The 16,848-nt window shown below is 46.5% G+C and overlaps 1 long non-coding RNA gene across 10 annotated transcripts in view; it reads right to left on the bottom strand.

Moving 5' to 3' along the window:
* The window catches only part of LOC103351253 (uncharacterized), a 338,339-nt gene that overhangs the window by 257,112 nt on the left and 64,379 nt on the right, over positions 1 to 16,848 (bottom strand). For 2 of the 10 annotated variants that reach the window (XR_016217333.1, XR_016217339.1), the window contains exon 1: positions 1,410 to 2,431. The exons of 1 other annotated variant lie outside the window; for it this stretch is intronic. This is a non-coding gene — a long non-coding RNA (uncharacterized LOC103351253). Of the gene's footprint in view, positions 1 to 695; positions 883 to 1,409; positions 2,432 to 16,848 lie in introns of those variants that run through there. 7 more of the 10 variants (XR_016217335.1, XR_016217337.1, XR_016217336.1 and 4 more) reach the window with 7 other exon arrangements.

Below are 16,848 nucleotides of genomic sequence, written 5' to 3'. Positions count from 1 at the left end.
AATTACATGTCCACGTACTTTCCAGGATATTTTAACCCATAAAAATCAAGGGGCATAGGGGATAGGTGAAAGCAAATTTTTGGAGCAAGTTTCCTCTGCATATCCACTACAGATGCTGAGACTGTAATTACAGAACTACAGCTAAGGGTGTCCTGCTTGGTCTCATCTGGGACATTCAATTTAAACCTGCCCAGGATTCTGCCTAACATTTCTGCTCCTTTCCTGAATGGCTGCCTCTCAGCAGGAGATGGCTTAGGTCAGACCACTCCCCAGACCCATTTTCCCGTCATCATATCCATTTCTGCCACATTCTAAAAACAACCACAGTGCCAGTGTGTTCAGGCCTCTCCTCACATTTCCCAGTGATAGGAGACAGATCCAGCTCCATTAGTAGGCCAGGCACTTGAGTTTTAACATAAAAGAAGGGATGACAAAGAACTATGGTTTTCCTCAGCACGCCATGCCATCTGTGACATTGGCCATGCACACCCACACATTCCTGTTGGAGGGCAAGGTTGCTCACCATTGTTCTGACTCCAAAATTATTTCCGATACGGGTGCCTGCAATTAACCTCATTTGTTGACTTTGCACGTGGGAGGTGTGGGGAAAGGCCCACACTGCCCGCTCTTTCCTGCATCCTCTCTAGCCAGCAAGCAGCCAAGATGCTTGCAAATGCTTATTTTCAATTTCCTACCTGGTAGAGAACTGTGAAAGGGCCTTTTGTGTTAGAATCTCTTCTAAAGTCTTCCAGTGTTCAATATGAAATCAAAGCGAAGGAGTTCAACTTGCAGATCTTCGCATTCAACTCTAGCACATCTGTCTCATTTTATCTCAGCTCTTAGGAGTCACGACAGGAAGTGACGTAAGCAGAACCAAGACGGACCACATAAGAGCGCTCAGTAGGACACACAGCCCTGTACCCTTGCAGATTCTGGCTTACAGTGGTCCCGGAAGCATGCTATGAATTAGTACACCCCCTCTCCACCGGTCGAGGCCACCACGGCCAGCCCTCTTCCCCCTGTAATTGCTGCTCTGAGAGGCCCTGTGGGGAACAGTCATTCCCACAGTCTGTGCATTCTCACTCCTGGCCTCAGTCATAACTTGCTGCCACCAAAGTCCCAATTCCTTTCTCACCCACACAACAGCTGGCTCAGACTGATACAGTACACAGAAATGGTATATGCCGGCTTTCGTAACGGGAGTCCTCGGCATGTGCTTCCTTCCTCTGTCGTTATCCATGGCTTAAGCACAGAAGAGGCGAATGTAGCACCGTAAACAGGAAATTATCTTAATCAACTATATCGTACCATTTACATAGCATTTCGCATGTATTAATCAGAACACTCTGCTGTAACAGAAACCAACCCAACCTAATCAGAGTATGTGGACGCCTGGGTACCTCACTTACCTAGGGGCAGAACGCACAGGGGCAGCAAGAACGAGGACTCAGGCGACGCCCACTTCCGGCATCACGCGCTTCCAGGGTCACGTCTCGCGTGACTTCGCGAGAAGTTTGGGCGGGCGGACCCGCGAGGTAGTGGCCGCTGGGAAGCCGGGGGCGTGGCCAGCTCGAAGGGCCTGGAGGCCACAGCAAGCCTCGCGGAGGCTGCGAGGGTACAAGCTGCTGTCCCAGCGGCCGGCCGTACAGCCGGGACAGACTGCTGGGCAGTCGTGGAGGCGTTGGAGGCTGCTCCATCCCGTGGAGCTCCGGGAGCACCTCTGAGTGAGGTGCAGAATCTGAGAGGGCGCCGGAGCGGGCGCTGAACGCTGGGAAGGAAAACGAAGCAGCTATCCTTGCAAAGACCCGCAGCCCCCCTGGAATATAAGGAGGAATTAGCCTCCTTTAACTGCGGCCACCGTGCGGGCTGCACTTGTTTGCCGAAGTAGTAGTCCAGGTGAAGTCGTGTCCTGGGTACGGACCTGGTGACCACTTGAGGGAGGATAACTGCAGCATGAGACTGAGATGCGAGTGTGTGCTTCAAGAGTGTGACCTGAACCAAGTCTTGGCAGGGTTTGCCTTTCACTAGGCCATCAAGAAGGGCAGAGCGAAGTCACAGCTGTCCACAGGCCAACAGCATGTAATCTGGGGCTGTTGTTCCTGCAGTACTGTTAGGAGGTTGCGGCCGGCGCCGCGGCTCAATAGGCTAATCCTCCGCCTTGTGGCGCCAGCACACCGGGTTCTAGTCCCGGTCGGGGCGCCGGGTTCTGTCCCGGTTGCCCCTCTTCCAGGCCAGCTCTCTGCTGTGGCCCGGGAGTGCAGTGGAGGATGGCCCAAGTGCTTGGGCCCTGCACTCCATGGGAGACCAGGAAAAGCACCTGGCTCCTGGCTCCTGCCATCGGATCAGCGCGGTGTGCCGGCCGCAGCGGCCATTGGAGGGTGAACCAACAGCAAAAGGAAGACCTTTGTCTCTGTCTCTCTCTCTCACCGTACACTCTGCCTGTCAAAAAAATAAAAAATAATAAAGAAAAGGAAGTTGTTCGATTGTTCCCCAACTTCAGGCACCGACACTGTGATCGCAGACAGTTGTTGAATGCACTGGGGCAGAATCCTTATCAGTTTGAGGTGCTGCTAACGCCCAGTCTCTACAGGGACCATGACTGACTGACTGCTGGCATGGCCCCGGGTGAGAGCTGAGTGGACCCACAGCCCAGAGGTGGGCACAGCCAACTCCACTGCCACCCCAGCAGGATCACGGATGCAGTGAAAGTGATCCACGATGACAAGGTGCAAACTGCAGACGTGAGTGAGCACCAGAGACGTCATCAACTCTGCGGCTGGCCATGTGCACCCCCCAGGAGGTTTACAGCTCTTTATTCCTTCCAGGACTGCACTAGCTACACAGCACTTTAGTGCCATGGACCCGGGAAAAGACCTTGACCCTCTAGATAATGGACCGTAATCTTTTCTGGGCAGACCTAGCTTCCCGTGAGGCTGGCTTCCTTAGGGAACTGCATGTGGAGTCCTGGGGGATCGTTAGGAGTGAGGCCCAAGGCCACAGAATAATGACAGTTCTCCCTCACAAGTGAACCTCTGACGTGGGTGGCAACTTGCCAGAGCTTCACAGAGGCTGCCATTGTTGGTCTGTCCCAGCCAGAGGTCCAACTCACATCCATACAAGGTGTTTGATAAAATCTGTGTATCGATTTTAAAAACAGTGATGAATTTGAAGGATGTAGTCTGGGAAAACGCCCAAAATCCCCTTTTCCTTTTGTCATTATTTTAATCTCTTGAACTGCAGAGCTGTATCTCTCTAATTCACTTGCGTGGTAGAAAAAAAATAAAAGTCACCAAACAAAAATGAGTTTGCACCAGCGCCATGGCTCACTTGGCTAATCCTCCACCTGCGGCGCCGGCATCCCATATGGGCGCCGGGTTCTAGTCCCAGCTGCTCCTCTTCCAGTCCAGCTCTCTGCTGTGGCCCGGGAGTGCAGTGGAGGATGGCCCTAGTGCTTGGGCCCCTGCACTCACATGGGAGACCAGGAAGAAGCACCTGGCTCCTGGCTTTGGATTGGCGCAGCGCCGGCTGTAGCAGCCATTTGGGGAGTGAACCAACGGAAGGAGGACCTTTTTCTCTGTCTCTCTCTCTCACTGTCTATAACTCTACCTGTCAAATAAATTTTTAAAAAATGAGTTTGCCTTTTCTTTTTTTTTTTTTTTTTTTTTTTTTTTTTTTTTTGACAGGCAGAGTGGACAGTGAGAGAGACAGAGAGAAAGGTCTTTCTTTTCTGTTGGTTCACTCCCCAATGGCCACTGCGGCCGGCGCGCTGTGGCCGGCGCGCTGTGGCCGGCGCACTGCGCTTATCCAAAGCCAGGAGCTTGGTGCTTCACCTGGTTTCCCATGCTGATGCAGGGCCCAAGCACGTGGGCCATCCTCCACTGCACTCCCGGGCCACAGCAGAGAGCTGGACTGGAAGAGGAGCAACCGGGACTAGAGCCTGATGTGCTGGCACCGCAGACAGAGGATTAGCCTACTGAGCCACAGTGCCAGCCCTTTTTCTCTGTTTAAAATAACAACCAGATGAAATGAATTTCTCAGTCCTAATTCCAAGTGTTCACAGGGCCCCCTTAGTTGGGTTCCCAGCCCTGGTTCAGTCCCTTAGTGTAGGGAGACCAACTGGTTTGCAGAAGCTTAGCCATTATAACCATGGAAATGAGAGTGAGCTAGGTGGCAGAGTGGACAGTTACCCAAAAGTTAGAGTTCAAGGGAGGCAGTCCAACCAGTGCTGATACATGTATTATTTACTTGAAGGTCTGCCACAGTCAGTAACGTTTCCATTAACAGTAGTACTTTCATTTTGCAGATAGACTGAATTTAAGAGAGATTATACAGATAATAAACATAAAACCAAAAGTGGATTCGAGTTCTCAGTCCCTTCATTGGCCCTATGAGCCCTACTTTAAGCACAAAGGAGCAAAAAGTAAGGCAACAAAAACCAAAAGACAAAACACACAGCACCCACCTCCTAAATCCAGATTTTAGATTTAATTGGAAATACAAGACAGACTCTCAAGAAAATAGCTTAATAACATCTTGAGAGCAATAAATGCTGCAAGCTATTGAAGGGAGAAAATAGGATCAAGGTAAAGTTAATCAGAGAGGCCAACTTTGGATTCTTGGTTAGAATAAACTTAAGGAGTTTGAAGAGGACATTTCAGATATTTTTTAAAAATGAAAGAAGTTAAGCCGGCGCCGCGGCTCACTAGGCTAATCCTCCGCCTGCGGCGCCGGCACACCGGGTTCTAGTCCCGGTTGCCCCTCTTCCAGGCCAGCCCTCTGCTGTGGCCAGGGAGTGCAGTGGAGGATGGCCCAGGTGCTTGGGCCCTGCACCCCATGGGAGACCAGGAAAAGCACCTGGCTCCTGGCTCCTGTCATCGGATCAGCGCGGTGCGCCGGCCGCAGCGCCCCAGCCGCGGCGGCCATTGGAGGGTGAACCAACGGCAAAGGAAGACCTTTCTCTCTGTCTCTCTCCCTCACTGTCCACTCTGCCTGTCAAAAAAAAAAAAAAAGAAAAAGAAAGAAGTCACACATTCACATATTAACATGAATACTGCAAACCTGACTCACTGAGCTGCCTAATATTTGCAGGAAAGCAAGATTTGTACTTTCAAGGAAATAAGAGAGGATGAAAGTGGAACCACAGGAGTTCCACACTTCCAGATTCCCAAACAAGCACCAAGCCCAGCTCCTAAGCATACTATTTCCCTCCTCAAAGATAGCCAGTTCTTTAATTATTCTGTTTCTAAAGCAGATCACCACAAAAGTGCTATTTTAATTTCAATAGAATTGAAGCAGAAATCCGCTCAGATTATGTTCTAAATAGGATTCCTTTTGTTTTCCCATCACTGCTTTTAAAACTAAGAATTAATTCTCCATGAATATTGGTGACCGATTTCTAATGTCATTTCAGTGCCCAGATGTGATGAGTGTTATCCATATCTGAACAATCGTAGTGCCTAGTTATAGTAGAGCTCACCTGAATATGTATCAGCAGTTTGATCTGTGAGGGCATCACATACTATGGTCACAGAGACTCAACCGAATCACCAAAGATGGAAGTCAGGGACTCTGGCTCTAGATTCAAGCTTGCCACAGCTCATCAAGTGACTTAACCTTCTGAGTTTTCCTTACTCAATTATCGATAAGTACCTTTGAGTCACAACTATGAGCCTGGCTCTATTGTAAGCTCAGGCGGTACAGTAGACACAAAGCAGAAAAATGTCATGTCCACATGGAATTTACATACTACTGACAGAAAATTAAGAATATGAAAAGTAAACTATACAAAAGTTAGAGGATGGGGGGCCAGCATTGTGATGCGGTGAGTTAAGCCGCTGCTTACAGTGCTGGCCTCCCACATCAGAATGCATCTGGGAAGGCAGTGGATGATGGCCCAAGCACCTGGTTCCCTGTCATCCATGTGGGAGATCAGGATGGAGTTCTTGGTTCCTGATGTTGGCGTGGCCCAGACCTGACTGTTGCTGGCATCTGGGAAGTGAACCAGCAGGTAGAAGATATCTCTCTGTGTATCTCTCTTTTTCTCTGCCTCCCCCGCACCCCACCTTCAAATAAATTTAAAGCTTTAAAAAAAGGGTGTAGGCTCTCCATGCCACCTGTTTGCCTGGAACAATCTTGGACAGTGTGTCGCAGTGCTAATCCTAATCCTAATCCTCTCTTGTGACTTTTCAGAATGCTCCAGTCTGAATGATGAATTAGCATCCTGTCTAAGAAATTGTCCTGCTGCAATAGTCTAGATGGGAAATGAAAGTCAACAGCGATGAGTACCAGTGGTCTTATTTGACAGTGGAGCTCACCAGATTTGATGGATGAAACGTGGGCCACGAGGGAAAGAAGAGTCAAGGTTGACTCTGATATGTTTGGGCCTGAGCCAGTGTGAGGACAGAGTTGTCACTGAGGAAAACAGGGCAAGTTTTGCATGGGAAGGCCCATTTGGGGCATGTTAATTTTTAGCTATCCCCATATCCAAGAAAGGTAGCAATTCAGCAGTTAGAAATATGTCTGGGGGCCAGTGCTGTGGCTGTGGTGTAGCAGGCGCCGGTTCAAGTCCCAGCTGTTCCATTCCGATCCAGCTCTCTGCTATGGCCTAGGAAAGCAGTGGAAGATGGCCCAAGTCCTTGGGCCCCTGCACCCACGTGGGAGACCCGGAAGAAGCTTCAGGCTCTTGGCTTTGCATCAGCGCAGCTCTGGTCATTGCAGCTATCTGGAGAGTGAACCAGCAGATGGAAGACCTCTCTCTCTGCCTCTTGCCTCTCTCTGCCTCTCTTTCCCTCTGTGTAACTCTGCCTTTCAAGTAAACAAATAAAATCTTAAAAAAAAAAAAAAAAAAGAAACAGAAATAGGTCTGAAGTTCAGAAGGGATATCTGGCTTGCAGGCATAAACTTGCAAATCAAGAGCATGTAGTGAAGCTGAAAGCCATGATATTGGAAAGAATCATCACAGATATGACTACAAAAGAGGGAGGGGGTCTCAGGACTTGGGAGATCCCTGAATCCTAAGGAACTCACCTTATAGAAAAAAGGAAGGAATCCAGCAGAGGATATTGAGAACAGCCAGTGAGGGAGGAGGAAAACGAGGCATTTCTTCATCTATGTAACAAATTGGTCACCCTACAGTGATTGATAGTTTTTAAATAACAATGGTCCAAGAGATCAGGCATAGTCGTAGTAGAAGGTGGCATACAAGAAGCAGACAAAGATGAACTACAGAGTCCTCAACCAAACTTCAGCCAGTGTCAGCCTGTTTTCTTGCTCCAAATAATGGACTGCTCTGTAGTATTTCATTTATAGGAAAGTGGGGGGTGGGGGGTGGGGGGGGTGGAGGAGGTAGATTCCTGGAAGAAAGGAAATAAGGAAGGAAGGGAGGAAGGGAGAGATGCAGTGATGGGGAAAACCATTTCCCTGAATGATCTTTAAGACCTATGATCTGGGGCCGGCACTGTGACGCAGCAGATTAAAGCCCTGGCCTGAGGCACCGGCATCCTATATGGGTGCTGGTTCTAGTCCCAGCTGCTCCTCTTCCATTCAAGCTCTCTGCTATGGCCTGGCAAAGCAGTAGAAGATGGCCAAATGCTTGGGCCCCGACACCCACATGAGAGACCCAGAAGAAGCTCCTGGCTCCTGGCTTCAGATCCGTGCAGCTCCAGCCATTGTGGCCATCTGGGGAGTGAACCAGTGGATGGAAGACTTCTCTCTCTGTCTCTACCTCTTTCTGTAACTCTGTCTTTCAAATAAATAAAATAAATATTTAAAAAAAGACTTATGATCCCTTCCATCTCTACCATTTATTTGGGTTTACCCAATCCTAAGAAAGAAAGAAATTAGAAATGTTGAAAGCTACTTACCACAATCACCTGGTAGAGTCAAGAGATCTGGGGTATTTGTATTCTTCCTCTTGCTTTAGATTGTCTATCTGTTGTAGATAGGAAAATAACAACTGTCCGGAAGGAATAGGAAGCCAGTTAAGTTTTAAATATGAAGCCAGGAAATGTTTTATTAAGCAGCTAAGGCATTTACTGGCTCAGACTAGAGAATAATCCTGCTCTAAATCCCACTAACCTCATGAGTATTCCATTTATCTAAGAAAGCCACAGAAGCACATTCCAGCAACATTTCTTGCTGTATTACACTGACAAGGAAAAGAAATACACGCTTTCATCCACAGCTGCCAATAATAATAATAATCACTGTTTATCAAGCATTACATGGGTGCCAGGAACTATGTTAAGCTTTTTATGCACATCTATCTTCAGCCATTTTATGGTGCTGTAACAAAATACCTGAGTTGGTTACTTTACAAAGAAAAGAGGTTTAGTTAGCCCATGGTTATGGAGGTCTAAGGACATGGCAACCACATTGGTTTTTGATTTGCCTCATGCTTTGCTATAACCTAGTAGATAGCATGACATGGCGGAAGCATATGTGAGAAAGAGAGAGAGGGAGGGAGGGGGAAAGGAGGAAAAAGAGAGAGAGAGAGAGAAGAAGTCTCATGGTAAGAGACAACACAGTGGCCGGCGCCGCGGCTCACTAGGCTAATCCTCTGCCTTGCGGCGCCAGCACACCGGGTTCTAGCCCTGGTCGGGGTGCTGGATTCTGTCCCGGTTGCCCCTCTTCCAGGCCAGCTGTGACCAGGGAGTGCAGTGGAGGATGGCCCAAGTGCTTGGGCCCTGCACCCCATGGGAGTCCAGGAGAAGCACCTGGCTCCTGCCATCGGATCAGCGCGGTGCGCCGGCCGCGGCGGCCATTGGAGGGTGAACCAACGGCAAAGGAAGACCTTTCTCTCTGTCTCTCTCTCTCTCACTGTCCACTCTGCCTGTAAAAAAAAAAAAAAAAAAAAAAAGAGAGAGAGAGAGAGACAACACAGGAACACAGGAGAATGAACCAAGATAGCTAACATCCAGGGGCAGTCCTGGGATTAAAGCATTACTTCCCCTGACAGTCCCCAGTCCCTCTCAGCACTGTTACACTGGGGACCAACCCTCAACATGAATTTTGGTAAAGTTAAGCAATATTCATTTCATAGCAATAATCATTCATTAACTCTCACATCAATCCCAAGGTAAGTATTCTAAGAAGGCACTCAACAAATTTTTTTTTCAAAGACCATTATGAGGGAGATAATAGTTAGGTCACCCATGTTTACCCAGATGGATAAAGTGGTGGAGCTGGGATTAAATCCCAACATTGTTTCTTAATCACAGTACTTTGGCTCACTCACTGTATCTTAATACTGGATGAAGTAGATGCCGTGGTGGCCCCACCCAGTTCCCACTGCGTTCCCCCCAGCTGCCGGGAGTCAGGCTTCTGGTGATGGCTCACAGATGAGTCCCCTCTGCCAAACAGATCTGCCATGCTAAAGCCTGGAACCATTGACTCAGAGATACAAGCACACAAAGTCCCAGTCCCTTGCCACAGATCAAGGGTCTGGGAAGGGCCAGCCCAGATCAGTTCCCAGATCAATTCTTACTCTAATATTGCTTTCCTCATTCCCCATGAAACCACTGCCCAGGGAACTTCCCACAGACAAATCCCTATCTCACATTCTGTCTCCCAGGGAAGCCAGAGAAGACACTGACATGCGTAGGGATCTGCTTGGACCACTTGTTCTATTCATTTAACAACCAGCAAATGTTTATGGGGCTTCAAGTATTTGTTTAATTTCTGCTTTTGAGTATGACCCGTTCATCACATCTATGCATTTTCTATCTGGTTGTTTTATTTTAAATTATACAGGATGCTTTCACATATCATGAGAACTAACCTTGTATTTATTATGCACATCGCATATCTTTATTATCATCATTACATATTATTATCTGCATTACATAGCTACTCTGTGTCTTGTCTTCTAACTACAGTAACTTCAGTGATACAGATGTCTTTGTTTTACAGATTGTCAAATGTATGGATTTTTGGATGTTTCATGCTTAGACTTCACATGTCTGCTCTACTGAAAATCAGAGAAACGCAAAGTAAAGCAACAGTGAAATCTGATCTCACACTCATCATACTGGCGAAATTTTTAAAATTTATTGATCACAAGTGAAAGTGACAGTGTGAAGAAGCAGGAATTCTGCTACTCTGCCAATTGGAGTATAAATTGGTACAATTTGCTGAGTATTTTAGTGAAATCTAAGGAAACCAAGGGGAGCCACAGCTGTAACTTTGAGATTCCATGTTTAGAGATAAACCCTAAAGGACCTCTCATACTTGGGTTGAAGGAGATAAATACAACAATGTTCACAGCAACACTCTTTGTAAGAACAAAGGATTGGAAACAAAATAAATGTATGTCAAAGAGAAACAGGTCAATAAATTGTGAAATACTCACACAGAGTAGCATCTTAAAATCATTAAATACACTAAAATGGAAAAGGCTGCAAAACAATTCACGGAACAAATCAACTGTCAAGTTATAATTTTATATTAAGTTTATAAACTTGAAAATAAAAATACAGTTTGGAGTATACAAGTATGTTACATAAACTTATGTTTGATAATGATAAATACTGAATTTAAGATAACAGTTGTCTCAGAAAGAAGTGAGGAGAATGGCATTGAGCTACCCAAGAACTTCTACTCAGTGAAGTTTTATTTCTTAAATTAAAAAACAAAACTCTCCATCCTGGTAAGAAGAGCTATTATCAGAAAGAGAAAAAGTAATGAATGCTAGCAACCATGCAGAGGAAGAGGAATGCTCATATGCTATTGGTGGGAATGTAAGCCAATACAGCCATTATGGAAAACAGTATGGAGAAGCCTCAAAAACCTAACACTAGAATTAGCATATGATCCAACAATCCCAGCATGTCAAAGAATGCGAAGTGAGCATGTCAAAGAGACATCTTCACTCCCATGTTTATGGCAGCACTATTCACAATAGCCAAGATATGCAAGCAATCAAAATGTCCATCCACAGAAGAACACATAAAGAAAATGTGCATATGCACAATGGAATACTACGCAGTCATACAGAGACACGAAATCTTGTCATTAGTGATAACATGGATATATTTGGAGACCATTGAGTTAAGTGGAATGTCAGGTGCAGAAAAACAAATGAGCTCATTCATTTGTGGGATCTAAAAAGTTGACTTAATAGAAGCGGTGAGTAGAGTAGTAGTTACCAGATGATGGGAAAAGTAGGAGATGGGGGAATGGGGAGAGGTTGGTGAACAGGTACAACAATGCAGTTAGCTAGGAAAATAAATTATACTGCTCTAAGGCACAGTAGGGTATATACAGTTAAGAATAACTTTGCGTATCTCAAAATAGAAGTAAATATTTTGAATGTACTCACCATAAAGAAAACATAAAACTTTAAGGTGCTGGATTGCTAATTACCCTAACTTGATCCATACCCCATGAATGGATTAATCAAAAATTACATTGTACCTCACAAGTGTGTACAAATATTATTGGTTAACCAAAAAAAGTAAAAGATCTGAAATAAATACAGCATAAGATTATGGTTTGGTGAAGTTGAATGGTTACTACACACTGTATATCATAATATTCCCATTTCTTGTATACCTGAAATACCATGTAATAAAAATACATTAAAACAAGAAGCAGATGGGGGTGGGTGCTTTGGCACAGCAGGTAAAGCCACCACCTGCAGTACTGGCATCCCATGTGGGCGTCAGAGTCCTAGCTGCTCCACTTCTGATTCAGCTCCCTGCTATTTTGCCTGGAAAAGCCCCAGAGGATGGTCCAAGTGCTTGGGCCTTTGTACCCACATAGGAGACACGGATGAAGCCCCTGGTTCATGACTTCGGCCTGGCCTAGCCCTGACCAATTGCCATTTGGGGAGTGAACCAGCGAACGGAATATCTCTGTCTCTCCTCTGCTGACTTTCAAATAAATAAATAAATCACTAAAATAAGAAGGAGAAGCAGAAGGAGGAGAAGGAGGAGGAAGAAAGAGAAAAAAAGGAGGAGGGAGAGGAGGGGAAGGAGAAGGGAGAGGGGACGGGGGAGGGGAGGGGAGGGGGAGGAGGAAAGAAAGAGAGAGAGAGAGAGAGAGAGAGAAAGAAAGAAAGAAAGAGAGAGAGAGAGAGGAAGGAAGGGAGGGAGGGAGGGAGGAAGGGAGGGAGGGAGGGAGGGAGGAAGGGAGGGAGGGAGGGAGGGAGGAAAGAAGGAGAAAAGAAGGAAAGAAAGAAAGAATGAATGAGGAAGAAGAAACAAGGAAGAAGAGGAGGAAGAAGAAGGAAGAAGGAAGAAGAAAGAAGAGACTGGCATTATAGCATGGTGGGTTAAGCCCCACTTGTGACTCCAGCATCCCAAATCTGAAAATATGTTCAAAAACATGTTCAAGCCCGGGGCTGCTAAGCTTCTGATCCAGCATCCTACAAATGCTCCTAGGAAGGAAGCAAAGGATGGCCCAAGTACTTGGGCCCTGGCTACCCACAGGGGAGACCCAGATGGAGTTCCTGGTTCCTGGCTTTGGCCTGAACCAACCCCAGATATGGCCATTTGGGGAGTGAGTCAGCAAATGGAAAATCTCTCTCCCCCACTCTCTCCTTCTCTCCCAGTCACTGAGCCTCTCAAATAAATAAATCATTTTTATAAAGGAAGTAGAAAAATTATTCCCTACAGGTGAGAATTCAAGACTGGTTTTTTGGTGTTATTTTAATTGTTTATAAATTTATTTTGAGAGGCAGAGAAAGATTTGAGAGGCAGAGATCAACCATTCTCTGGTTCCCTCCTCAAATGCCCACAAAGGTCTGGGCTGGGCTGGTTCAGGAAATGGGAACTCATTCCAGGTCTCCCATGTGAGTGGCAGGGATTGAACTACTTAAACCATCAACACTGTCTCCCGGGGTCTTTATCAGCAGGAAGCTGGAGTCTGGAGTCAAAGCTGGGCATCAAACCCAGGTACTCCAATATTAAACAAAAGCAACTTAACCAGCATCTTAACTGCTAGGCTAAATATCTGCCTCTATAATAATAATAAGTTGGTATTATTTTAGATAGATCTTGGTGGATCCCAGTGGTTTGATAGGAGATATAAAATGTAAGAGTACTTTAAAAAGTTCGTAGAATGGGACCAGCACTGTGACGCAGCAGGTTAAAGCCCCGGCCTGCAGCACCAGCATCCCATATGGGTGCTGGTTCAAGTCTCAGCTGCTCCACTTCTGATCCAGCTCCCTGCTAATGCACCTGGAAAAGCAGTAGAAGATAGCCCAAGTATTTGGGTCCCTGCACCCACGTAGGAGACTCAGAAGAAGCTCCTGGCTCCTGGCTACAGACCAGCTCAGCTCTGGCCATTGTAGTCAATTGGGGAGTGAACCAGCAGATGGAAGACCTCTCTCCCTCTCCCTCTCCCTCTCCCTCTCCCTCTCCCTCTCCCTCTCCCTCTCCCTCTCCCTCTCCCTCTCCCTCTCCTTCTCTCTGTAACTCTGACTTTCCAATAAATTAAATAAATATTTTTAAAAAGTTCATAGAAAATAGAATTTTAAAAGATAAGTTTATTTGGCATAGCAGCTGTTATGTTGCTGTTTGCAATGCCTGCATCCCACATGGGAGTTCCCGGGTTGAATCTCAGCTACTCCACTTCCAATTTAGCTTCCTGCTAAAGTACATCCTGGGAAGCAGCAGATGAGGTCAAACTTCTTGGGTCCCTGCCACCTACATGGCAGAGCCAGATGGAGTTCCAGGTTCCTGGTTTTTTCCTGGCCCAGCTCCAGCTGTTCTGTGCATGTGGAGCAGTGAATCAGCAGATAAAAGATTTTCTCTCTGTCCCTCTCTTTCTCACCCTCTTTCAAATAAAATGAAAACAAAGAAGACAATTTTTTAAAGACATTAAGTTTATTTTGGTGAAAAAATGTTTGAAATCCATACATAGTTTTTTCCTTATATGCATCTTCTATGAATTTTTTGAAGACCCCTCGTGGAAAACATGAAAATCCAAAAGTTAAATAGCTAAGAAGTTGTTATTAAAGGTGATTGGCTAATAAGGTTTCTGACCAGGAGAGCACTCTTCAAGAAGATGAATCTAACCCGCTGTGCCGGAAGGCAGAGCAGGAAGCCAGGGGAGGTGGAGAGCGGAGAAGAGCCATGGAGCCCTCAGGAGGGAGCAGCCACGGGAAGGGAAGCACAACTACATTCTACTTTGCATTTAGAATTAATACACTCATCAATAATTGGTTAATTGAAAATCCACTCCTTGGGGCCGGTGCAGTGGCTCACTTGGTTAATCCTCCGCCTGCAGCAACCGGTTCTAGTCCCAATTGCTCCTCTTCCAGGCCAGCAAGGAGGGCAGTGGAGGATGGCCCAAGTGCTGGGCCCCTACACCCACATGGGAGACCAGGAGGAAGCTCCTGCCTCCTGGCTTCAGATCAGCGTATCTCCGGCCATAGCAGCTATTTGGCGAGTGAACCAACGGAAGGAAGACCTTTCTCTCTGTCTCTCTCACGGTCTATAACTCTGTCAAGTAAAAAAAAAAAAAAAAAGAAAAAAAGAAAGAAAATCTACTCCTTGAGGGCAGTAGAGGAGAGTAAGGAGTCAAAACGCATTCTGAATCCAGCCGCCCGAATAATTCTGGAAGCTGGTGTGATTAGTTGAAGCAATGATTCCACAATTAGGAGCTGGTTGTAGGAGACTGGGATTTTGATTCTGGTTTTAAACAGGCTGCATCTGAGGTGCTGGTGGCTCCTCCATGGACAGAGAACAAGTAGAGAGTTGGACATGGAATCCTGGAGTTTGGTGAAGGGAGGTTAGAAGGACGGCTTGGGAAGTCAGCTGCAGGGAGGTAGCAGGTGAAACATCAGAAAGTCAAGGTAAGAGCTTGAAAGAAAGTGGAAGAGATGGAGCAGAAGGAGAGTATTAAAACTTGGGGAAGTACTGTGCAAGCTTTTAAGCTCCCTTTGGCCCTGCATAGCATGCCTGCCTCTAACATCTCCTGTGGCCAAGACAAGAAAACAAGTAGAGGCATCAAGTATGGTCTACTCCTTCTGTTCCCATCCGTGGCTCCATCCTGTAGCACAAAGTCCTGGGGAGCTTGTGTGTGAACATCTCATTGCTCAGATCCGTGCTCCGTCATCCCAACACTTACACGTGTACACTCCTCAAGAAGATGGATTAGGGAAAAGGCTTCATGAGGTTGGGAGAAAGTGTTGGGGTCATTTGGACAGGAATTCTATAGTCCTGAGTACCCACGCTATGGACTGGGAATGAGCTCAGTGTAGACATTTCTTTTTAAGAAGTCATTCATTTATTCATTTTATTTAAAAGGCAGAGAGAGAGAGAAAGACAGACAAAAAGAGATCTTTTATCTGCTGATTTATGCCCCAAATGCCTGCAATAGACAGGGCTGGGCCAGGCTAAAGCCAGAAGCCTGAAACTCCATCTGGGTCTCCCACGTGAGTGGCAGGGATCCAAATATTTGATCCATTAATTGCTGCCTCCCAGGGTACACATTTGCAGGAAGCTAGATCAGAAGAAGAGCCAGGATTTAAACCAAGCACTCCAATCTGGGATGTGGGCATCCCAAGTGACAACCACTGCACCAAATGCCTACCTGACAATTCTCCTTAATACCAAATGGGTGGGGCCGGCACTGTGGCACAGCAGGTTAAAGCCCTGGCCTGAAGCACCAGCATCCCATATGGGTGCCGTTCTAGGCCCAGCTGCTCCACTTCTGATCCAGCTCTCTGCTATGGCCCGGGATAGCAATAGAAGATGGTCCAAGGCCTTGGACCTCTGCACCCACATGGGAGACCCCAAAGAAGTTCCTGGCTCCTGGCTTCAGATCAGCACAGCTCCGGCCGTTGTGGCCATCTGGGGAAGGAACCAGTGGATGGAAGACTTCTCTGTCTCTGCCTCTCTCTATAACTTTGTCTTTCAATTAAATAAAATAAATCTTAAAAAAAAATACCAAATGGGTTAGGGACTATGGATTAGGGTCTGTGTTGGTTAATGTTACCTTTCGACTTGACTTGTCATACTGTACCCAGATGAAACATTACTTCTGGGTGCCTCTGTGCAGGTGTTTCTACTTGAGGTTAGCATTTGAATGGGTGAACTCCATACGCTGCCCTCCCCAATGCACATGAGCCTCTTCCAATCTATTGAGGACCTGAATAGGGCAAAACGCAGAGGAAGAAGGAATTTGTCACTTTCTTTTTGCCTCTCTGCTAGACCGGGGTCATCTCATCTCACCATCTTTGGCCTTCTGACTGGGACATAAGCCACTGGCTCCCCTGGTTCTCATGTGTTCAGACTTCAACTGAATGACTCCATTAGCTTTCCTAGGTCCTCAGATTACAGACTGCAGACGCTGGCACTTCTCGGCCTCCGCAATTGCTAATAAATCTCCTTGTTTGTGTTTCTATATATACCTATACATATAGATATACACACAAATACACAGAGATAAGTACATATAGACAGATACAAATATATAGATAAATATCCTCCTGGTTCTTTCTCTCTAGAAAACCTTGGCTATTACAGAGGCACAAGCAGAGAAGGGTCTGAGCAGCATCCTCTAAGACAAGCACCAGGAACAGGTGTCTGGGGTAGGACTGCTCAATGGCTCAAACAGTGCCAAATTCATAACTGCCTTGCAACATGTCATGTCACTTCCAACTTTCATTCTCGCTGGGTCACCAGAAACACGAAGTGGATTTCTGGTGGAGAGTAAGAAAAGGGTAGAGATGCCAGGGCACCAGTAACTCATTAGCCCTCTGCACTTCTCTATAAGCAAAGGAGACTAAATATCTGTTGGTCACTCACTAACAGTCTGGGCTTGGAAGGCAAAGGGTAGTTTCCTCCATCGGGGCCACGGCTCAACCTTGGGCTTGTTCTTCTAGTTGCCTCCTCTTCCATG

The sequence above is a fragment of the Oryctolagus cuniculus genome, chromosome 12, assembly GCF_051225735.1.
Source record: "Oryctolagus cuniculus isolate XC-2025 breed Fujian yellow rabbit chromosome 12, ASM5122573v1, whole genome shotgun sequence".
Taxonomy (NCBI): domain Eukaryota; kingdom Metazoa; phylum Chordata; class Mammalia; order Lagomorpha; family Leporidae; genus Oryctolagus; species Oryctolagus cuniculus.
This window is presented reverse-complemented; position numbering and strand designations above follow the sequence as displayed.